Below are 8586 nucleotides of genomic sequence, written 5' to 3' on the forward strand. Positions count from 1 at the left end.
TCTTGTGGATTTTTCGTTAATGTACAATTATTTTAAGTTTATACATGTGCAGATTGATTGCTTATTTTGCTGATTTAAGGGGTTTCTTAACCAAAATAAGCTGGCCGCTGTCTGTAATAACCCCAATAGGTATCAGATCCTCCCGTTACCTTATGTTTTGCGTGATGTACTTTTATTTTGCTTTGTTTAGTGTAAGGCAAATTGTTACAAACGTTTGAAAAGGCATATGACTTAGATCTTTTTTCGCGTACCCCCTGAAATCAGTCCACGTACCCCTGGGGGTACGCGTACCCCAGTTTGACAACCTTGGCTCTAGACCGTTAGGAGGCGGGCAGCTGAGTTCTGGATGTATTGCAGTTTTTGTAGTTGATTGGAGTCCATAGAGAAGGCTATTGCAGTAGCCAAGTCTTGAAGTTATGAATGAGTGATTTCAGCTGTTGACAAGGTAAGGGAGGGGTGAAAGCGGGCAATGTTGCGGAGGTGGAAAAAGGATAGTTTAGTGATATGGTTGATGTGTGTTTGGTATGAGAGGGTGGAGTCCATTATGATACCAAGGTTTCGGACAGAAAGGGAGGGGGTGACATTATGTCCATCGATAAGGAGAGTAAAGTTCTGAATAGAAGAGAGGAGAGATTTTGGGGCAGGAACAGATACCACCGGTAGTCAGTAGATAAAACCGTTTAGTTGCAAACAAACTTTTTCGTCCGGAGTGAGAAGCGGCAGCCAAAACGCGCCAGCGTCCTCTCACTCATATAAATGTTATAAATATGAACAACGTCTGAAACGCAAAGGAGGAGGTGTTGCTGTAATTTATAGTAATATTCTCAAAACCACTAAGAAATCTAGTTTTAAATATACTTCTTTTGAATTGTTGGTGCTTAATGTAAAAAATATATGGTGTAAACGATAAATCACGTTTGAGAATTCTGCTGGCTACTGTATACAGGCCACCAGGGCACCATAAAGATTGTATCAAAGAATTTGCGGACTTTCTATCAGAATTAGTATTGGCTGCAGATAAAGTACTAATTGTTGGTGATCTTAATATACACATAGATAATGAAAAAGATGCATTGGGATTGGCATTTAAAGACTTTGTAAACTCAATTGGAGTTAGACAACATGTGTCAGGACCTACTCATTGTCGTAATCATACTCTAGATCTAATATTATCACATGGAATAGATGTTGATGCCGTTGAAACACTGCAGCAGAGCGATGACATCTCAGATCATGATCTAGTCTCATGTAAATTACATTTAGCCAAGGCTGCAAAGCCGACTGTTATAAATATGTTAGACCTATCACTTCTGCCACTTAAGATTGCTTTATCAATAATCTTTCTAAACTGTTTCATCATCTCAGCATCCCGGATAGCTTAGAAGAACTTAAATTGAAACAGAAACTTTTAACTTTCTCTTTTCAAGCCCTTTAGACACAGTTGCTCCGTTGCGCTTAAAGAAGATTAAAGAAAATAGTCCAACGCCGTGGTACAACGAGCACACTCAGGCCCTTAAGAGAGCAGCCAGAAAAATGGAAGAAAACAAAACTAGAGGTATATCGGATTTCATGGAAGAAGAGCTCGATTGCTTACAGAGAGACTTTAAAGGGCACCTATTATGCCACTTTTCACAAGATGTAAAATAAGTCTCTGATGTCCCTTAGAGTGTGTATGTGAAGTTTTAGCTCAAAATACCCCACAGATAATTTTTTACAGCATGTTTAAATTGTAATTTTTGGGGGGCTGAGAAAAACGCACCGTTTTAGTGTGTCTCCTTGAAAAGTTAATGAGATGCGGTTCCAATCACAGTGGGCGGAGCCTAACCTGTGCCCTCAGTGCCAGAAAGATGATATATCAAAACAGAAACTCACAGTAACGGTGTTCCAGTTGGACAATAATGCCCACAGAGCTAGAGAATAAATGCTGAATAGAGATAGAACAGGTATGTTTATTTTAATTACGTTTATAACTTATATATCATCTGCTCCACTATTAATACAAGCCTGCTGTAGTGTGCATTAAGTCTCTCTCTCTCTCTCTCTCTCTCTCTCTCTCTCTCTCTCTCTCGCTCTCTCAGCAAAGTACACAAAACACTCGTTACAACTCACAGTAAACAAATATACACACACCTTTTCAGTGGGTGCTTTATAAACTGGTAAACTGTATATCTGTTAAACGACTCGATGAGCTCGAGCTGTCATAAAGTGCTCGCTCTCACTTTAATTTCTGCGTGATTAGTAACGTTAGTCCTGTCGCTCCGGAGACTGTAAGCTGGATCCCAAGAGTAGTTGTACTAATTAATCCTCGAGTAACAACGAGAGTAAATGAAGACTGCTATGTTTATTCTAACATCCAAAAAACCAAACACCTCAATCGCTTTCGGAGACATTCTACAGCTGCTCCAGCGTCGAAACAATGGCGGACTGTGTCCAGCTCACTCAGTCTGTGCTCAAACTGCAGTATCAATCAACAGTCGTGGGTGGGGCTTGTGCAATTCTACGTCACATTGCATTGATTCTGAGAACAGCTAATTCTGAGAGAGTGCTTATGATTTATGGGGATTAAAAAAAAAACACACAGGTTGGATTTTTATCATTATAGGGTGGTTGTGTACACACACTGCCAACACACATTTATGTTCAAACACCATATAAAAGTGAATTTTGCATAATAGGTGCCCTTTTAAAGCTGCTAGATCTGCTTATTTTTAAACCCTATTAGAAGAAAATAAACACAATCCTAGGTATTTATTTGAAACAGTGGCTAAACTAACGAAAAAGAAAGCTTCAAACACAGAAGTTTCCAAGCAACACAGCAGCAATGACTTTATGAACTTCTTCACTTATAAGATCGATAATATCAGGGACAAATTTATAACTATGCAACCGTCTACTACAGTATCGCATCAGGGAGAGCATTGTAGTCTCCCTGAGGAAATGTTTTATTCATTTGTTGCTATAGGAGAGGAAGAATTTTGCAAACTCGTTAATTCATGTAAATTCGACAACTTGTATGCTAGACTCTATACCAACTAAGCTACTGAAAGAGATGCTTCGAGATGTCATATATCCTCTTCTTAATATCATTAATTCGTCTTTGTCTCTATGATACGTAACAAAAACCTTTAAGCTGTCTATGATAAAACCGCTTGTAAAAAAAACGCAACTTGATCATACAAAATTAGTCAATTACACGCCGATCTCGAATCTGCATTTTCTGTCAAAGATATTAGAAAAAGCAGTATACTCACAACTGTATTCCTTTCTAGAAAGAAATGATATCTGCAAGGATTTCCAGCCTGGATTTAGACCATACCATAGTACCGAGACAGCTCTCGTTAGAGTCACAAAAAAATTGCTCTTATCATCCAATCGTGGTTGTATCTCTCTATTAGTGCTACCCGATCTTACAGTAGTGCTGCATTTAACACCATTGACCACAACATCCTTTAAATAGACTAGAAAACTATGTTGGCATTAGTGGAATTGCACTAGCATGGTTTAAATCATACTTATCTGACCGTTATCAGTTTGTAGCAGTAAATGAAGAGATGTCTTATCGATCACAAGTTCAGTATGGCGTACCACAAGGCTCAGTACTAGGACCGCTGCTGTTTACTCTGTACATGCTACCAATAGGAGATATCATTAGGAAACATGGAATTAGCTTTCACTGTTATGCCGACGATACTCAGCTGGTTATTTCTTCAAAACCTAATGAAACCTACCAATTCACAATATTAACGGAATGCATAGCTGAAATAAAAATTGGATAACTAGAAATTTCCTACTACTAAATTCTGAATAAACAGAGATTCTAATTATTGGACAAAAAACTTCCACACGTAATAACCGAGAATACTGTCTAACACTTGATGGCTCCTCTGTTAAGTCTTCGTCGTCAGTTAGGAACCTGGGTGTGCTCTTTGATACCAATCTTTCATTTGAAAGTCATGTGTCTAGTATCTGTAAAACCGCATTTTTCCATCTTAAAAATATATATAAATTACGCCATATGCTCTCATTGACAAATGCGGAACAATTAGTTCATGCGTTCATGACCTCAAAGCTAGATTATTAAAATGCTCTACTGGGTGGTTGCCCTGCACGCTTAAACAAACTACAGCTAGTTCAAAACGCAGTAGCTCGAGTTCTTACCAGAACCGGGAAGTATGACCATATTAGCCCGGTTCTGTCAACACTGCATTGGCTTCCTATTAAACATCGCATAAATTAAAAAAATATTGCTGATTACTTACAAAGCACTAAATGGTTTAGCTCCGCAGTAATTGAGCGAGCTCTTAATGCATTATAGTCCTTCACGTCTATTGTGATCTCAAAATTCCGGCCAGTTAATAATACCTAGAATATCAAAATCGACTGCTGGCGGTAGATCCTTTTGCTATTGTAGCGTCTGGACCAATCAGACACGCACTAACAATTCATTATATTTAATGAATAATCCAGCAAACTCACTCTCCCAACAAAGGTCTATGAAACTCCCCCCAAAACTAACACCACAAATGAAGCTTACCCACCGGCAGAACCTGGTGTCCTGTTACAGGACACATTAAGACTGATAACAAGTTTTACGACCCCAAAAAGAATTTCCAGAGAGCTGTGACTCATTCCATTCTTACTGAGAAGGGAGAAATAAACCATGTTAATCCTATATTATATATATATATATATATATAACCTCTCTAGAAATTTATAAACATATATCTAATTTTCCCATTTCATGATTTTCCTTTTATGTGGTTTGGCCTGTTTTCTTGTAAACTGTAATGGGTTAATGTTTCAAACTTTGCAAACTATGGTTAACCAAAATCATGTGTGGCATGTCTGGTCTCTATAAACTTATTCTCTATAAAATGTAATAAATTATCATTTCGACGGAAGTGAATCAATCAAAACTAACTTTATTTGGAAAATAACATTATTCAAGAACCGCTATAAAAGCCAAAACAATCTCTGTTACCTTAAATTATACATATCTTTGTAAAGGTGCTTTGAAACAATCTACATTGTTAAAAGCAATATATAAATAAAGATGACTTGACTTGACTTGAAGAAGTTCATAAAGTCATTACTGCTGTGTTGCTTGGAAACTTCTGGGTTTAAAGCTTTCTTTTCCATTAGTTTAGCCACTATTTCAAACCTAGGATTATGTTTATTTTCTTCTAATAGTGTTGAAAAATAAGCAGATCTAGCAGCTTTTAAAGCCTCTCTGTAAGCAATCGAGCTCTCTTTCCATGAAATGCAAAATACCTCTAGTTTTGTTTTCTTCCAGTTGCTCTCCATTTTTCTGGCTGCTCTCTTAAAGGAGAACTCCGGTCAATTTTAAAGGAACACTCCGACTTTTTGGGACTTTAGCCTATTCAACTTATCCCCCAGAGTTAGATAAGTCCATACATACCTTTTTCATCTCCGTGCGTGCTGTAAGTCTGTTTGACGCACCCACCGCTAGCCTAGCTTAGCACAAAGACTGGATGTAAATGGTTGCAGCTAGCATACTAATCCAAATAAGTGACAAAATAACGCAAACATTTTCCTATTTACATGTTGTGATTTGTATAGTCACAGAGTGTACAAAAAACAAAGTCACATGAGACACAGACATATTTTAACTGTATAAATACTGGGAACTATATTATCTGAAGGCGAAGCACTGCTACTTGGGCGGAGTGATAACCGCAGCACCTGAGACGCGCTCTGAACGAACTCTCTGCTCCTCACCAAGGCGCGTCTCAGGTGCTGCGGTTATCACTCCGCCCAAGTAGCAGTGCTTCGCCTTCAGGGAATATAGATAACTTCAGGGAATATAGTTCCCAGTATTTATACGGTTAAAATATTAAAATGTGTCTCATGTGACTTTGTTTTTTGTACACTCTGTGACTATACAAATCACAACATGTAAATAGGAAAATGTTTGCGTTATTTTGTCACTTATTTGGATTAGTATGCTAGCTGCAACCATTTACATCCAGTCTTTGTGCTAAGCTAGGCTAGCGGTGGGTGCGTCAAACAGACTTATAGCACGCACGGAGATGAAAAAGGTATGTATGGACTAATCTAACTCTGGGAGATAAGTTGAATAGGCTAAAGTCCCAAAAAGTCGGAGTGTTCCTTTAACATTGAGCTCAATTTTGAGTAAATTTGGAGTGCTGTCAATACAGAGAACAACGACAAAAATCGGTGTTACCTACACTGTGTTATCCTCTTTTTAAAATGTACACCCTATTGACTTGAAAGGGGCAAGTTTTAAACTTAACCAGTTCTTAGTCTTATCATCCTTGATGTGTCATTACAAGTGCCCAGCCATGTTGAGTGATTCCTTCAGAGTGAACATGAGTGAATCTGACTGCAGTAGATGTGAAAGATATGAATAAAAATGATGTTATATCAGCCAGCGCACAGACCTGTATTTAGTTCCTGTTTTCGGTGGAAGTCCAAAGTAGTCGATTGTCGAGTTCACGCGCATAGGTTTAGTTACTATGATCACGCACATGAACTCGACAATCGACTACTTTGGACTTCCACCGAAAACAGGAAGTAAATACAGGTCTGTGCGCTTGTTGAAATAACATCATTTTTATTCATATCTTTCACATCTACTGCAGTCAGATTCACTCGTGTTCACTTTGAAGGAATCACTCAACATGGCTGGCCACTTGTAATGACACATCAAAGATGTTAAGAGGATAAAAGCAGGTTTAAAACTTGCCCCATTCAAGTCAATAGGGTGCAAATTTTAAAAATAGGATAACACAGTGTAGGCAACACCGATTTTTGTCGTTGTTCTCTGTATTGACAGCACTCCAAATTTACTAAAAATTGAGCTCAATGTTAAAATTGACCGGAGTTCTCCTTTAAGGGCCCGGGTGTGCTCGCTGTACCACGGCGTTGGACTATCTTTAATCTTCTTTAAGCGCAACGGAGCAACTGTGTCTAAAGTGCTGGAAAAGAGAGAGTTAAAAGTTTCTGTTGCAATATCAAGTTCTTCTTACCTTTCTGGGATGCTGAGATGATGAAATGGATTAGGAAGATTATTGATAAAGCAATTGTTAGTGGCAGAAGTTATAGGTCTAACATATTTGTAACACGGAGTCGTAACAAGAGCTTTGCAGCCTTGGCTAAATGTAATTTATATGAGACTAGATAATGATCTAAGATGTCATCGCTCTGCTGCAGTATTTCAATTGCATCAACATCTATTCCATGTGATAATATTAGATCTAGATCGTCAATCATTTAAATTTTTACCCTTAGATGGGTTTGGAAATTTTTCATATTTCCTAATTCGAGGAACAGACACAGTCTCTATATGATGATATCTAGGTGAAAGAGTCTCTATGTAATGGGATTTATCTGACCTGGGTGACGTTACCCATATGGAAAAGAAACAGAAAAAATTTCCTATTGCCTACATTAGTAAATGTTTATGTTTTATTTGCATTATATGTCTTATGAGACTTATATGTCTCATATTATGATTTACTCATGAAAGTGGACACTTTCGCATTTTTCTCGTACAACGTAATTATATGAATTAAGTATGAATCAAACAAACAATATATATGCTGTTTATAAGGATAGTACATGGCAAAGTATGTTTTTCGTATATGTTCCATATCATTTTTGCATTTTTAATTACTATGTAAAACATGTCTTAGTTATAAAGACATATAAAATTTATATATTAATATTTACAATTACATACATCTTTCTTGTGCGTAAAGTATATCTAATTTAAACGTAAACTATGCTTTCTTTATATGTTTTTTATAAGTTTGTTATACGTCAGCCAAGCAAAAGCATATACTTTTTATATATGAATATATACCATTCTATATAGGTTTTTTGTATGTAATGTCTATTAATATTTTCATGTAAACTATGCTGTCTTTATGTTTTTTAAATAAAATTCTTACGTCAGCCATTGAACATAGCAGCATTAAAAACATACATTTTATGTATGAAATTATATCATTTCATATGAGTTTCTACAGTCAAAAACATTTGATGAAGCAGAGTTAAAACTGCCAAGGGTTTGGTCAACACCCAGATCAACTACTTTCTTTCACACAATGACAAATGCAGTCCGAATACATCTGTAATATTAAAAACAAAGCTGCTAGGATATCTTTTCAATAGTCTTTATTAACAGTTAAACTCTTCTGTGATTACAGTGCTGACAGCAGTAAACCCTAATCCTAAGAACAATGTTTTCAAATATTAGATTTAAATGAACTTGTGACATAGGCATATCTTTCACAATTTGATATTTTCACACACTACAAGCGCCTGCATACAAACCTGAGGAGCACATGCTTATCCTATTCCTATTCTAACATGGGAACAGTGTCACCAACAACTAAACATTGTCAATACAAACAGGTGTATCACATTCAAGGAACGAGGCATGGGGCTTAAGTGCAATCAATCGCTCTGAACATAATGCTAATACTGCCTACTACTGTTTACTTAGATATTTTGAGTATACTCGATTTTGAAATTGCAAAGTACACAAACAAAAACATTTTAGAATGTAAACTTAAAATGCCTTAATGGCTTACATATATG

The sequence above is a fragment of the Phoxinus phoxinus genome, assembly GCF_949152265.1.
Source record: "Phoxinus phoxinus genome assembly, chromosome: 8".
In the NCBI taxonomy this organism is placed as follows: domain Eukaryota; kingdom Metazoa; phylum Chordata; class Actinopteri; order Cypriniformes; family Leuciscidae; genus Phoxinus; species Phoxinus phoxinus.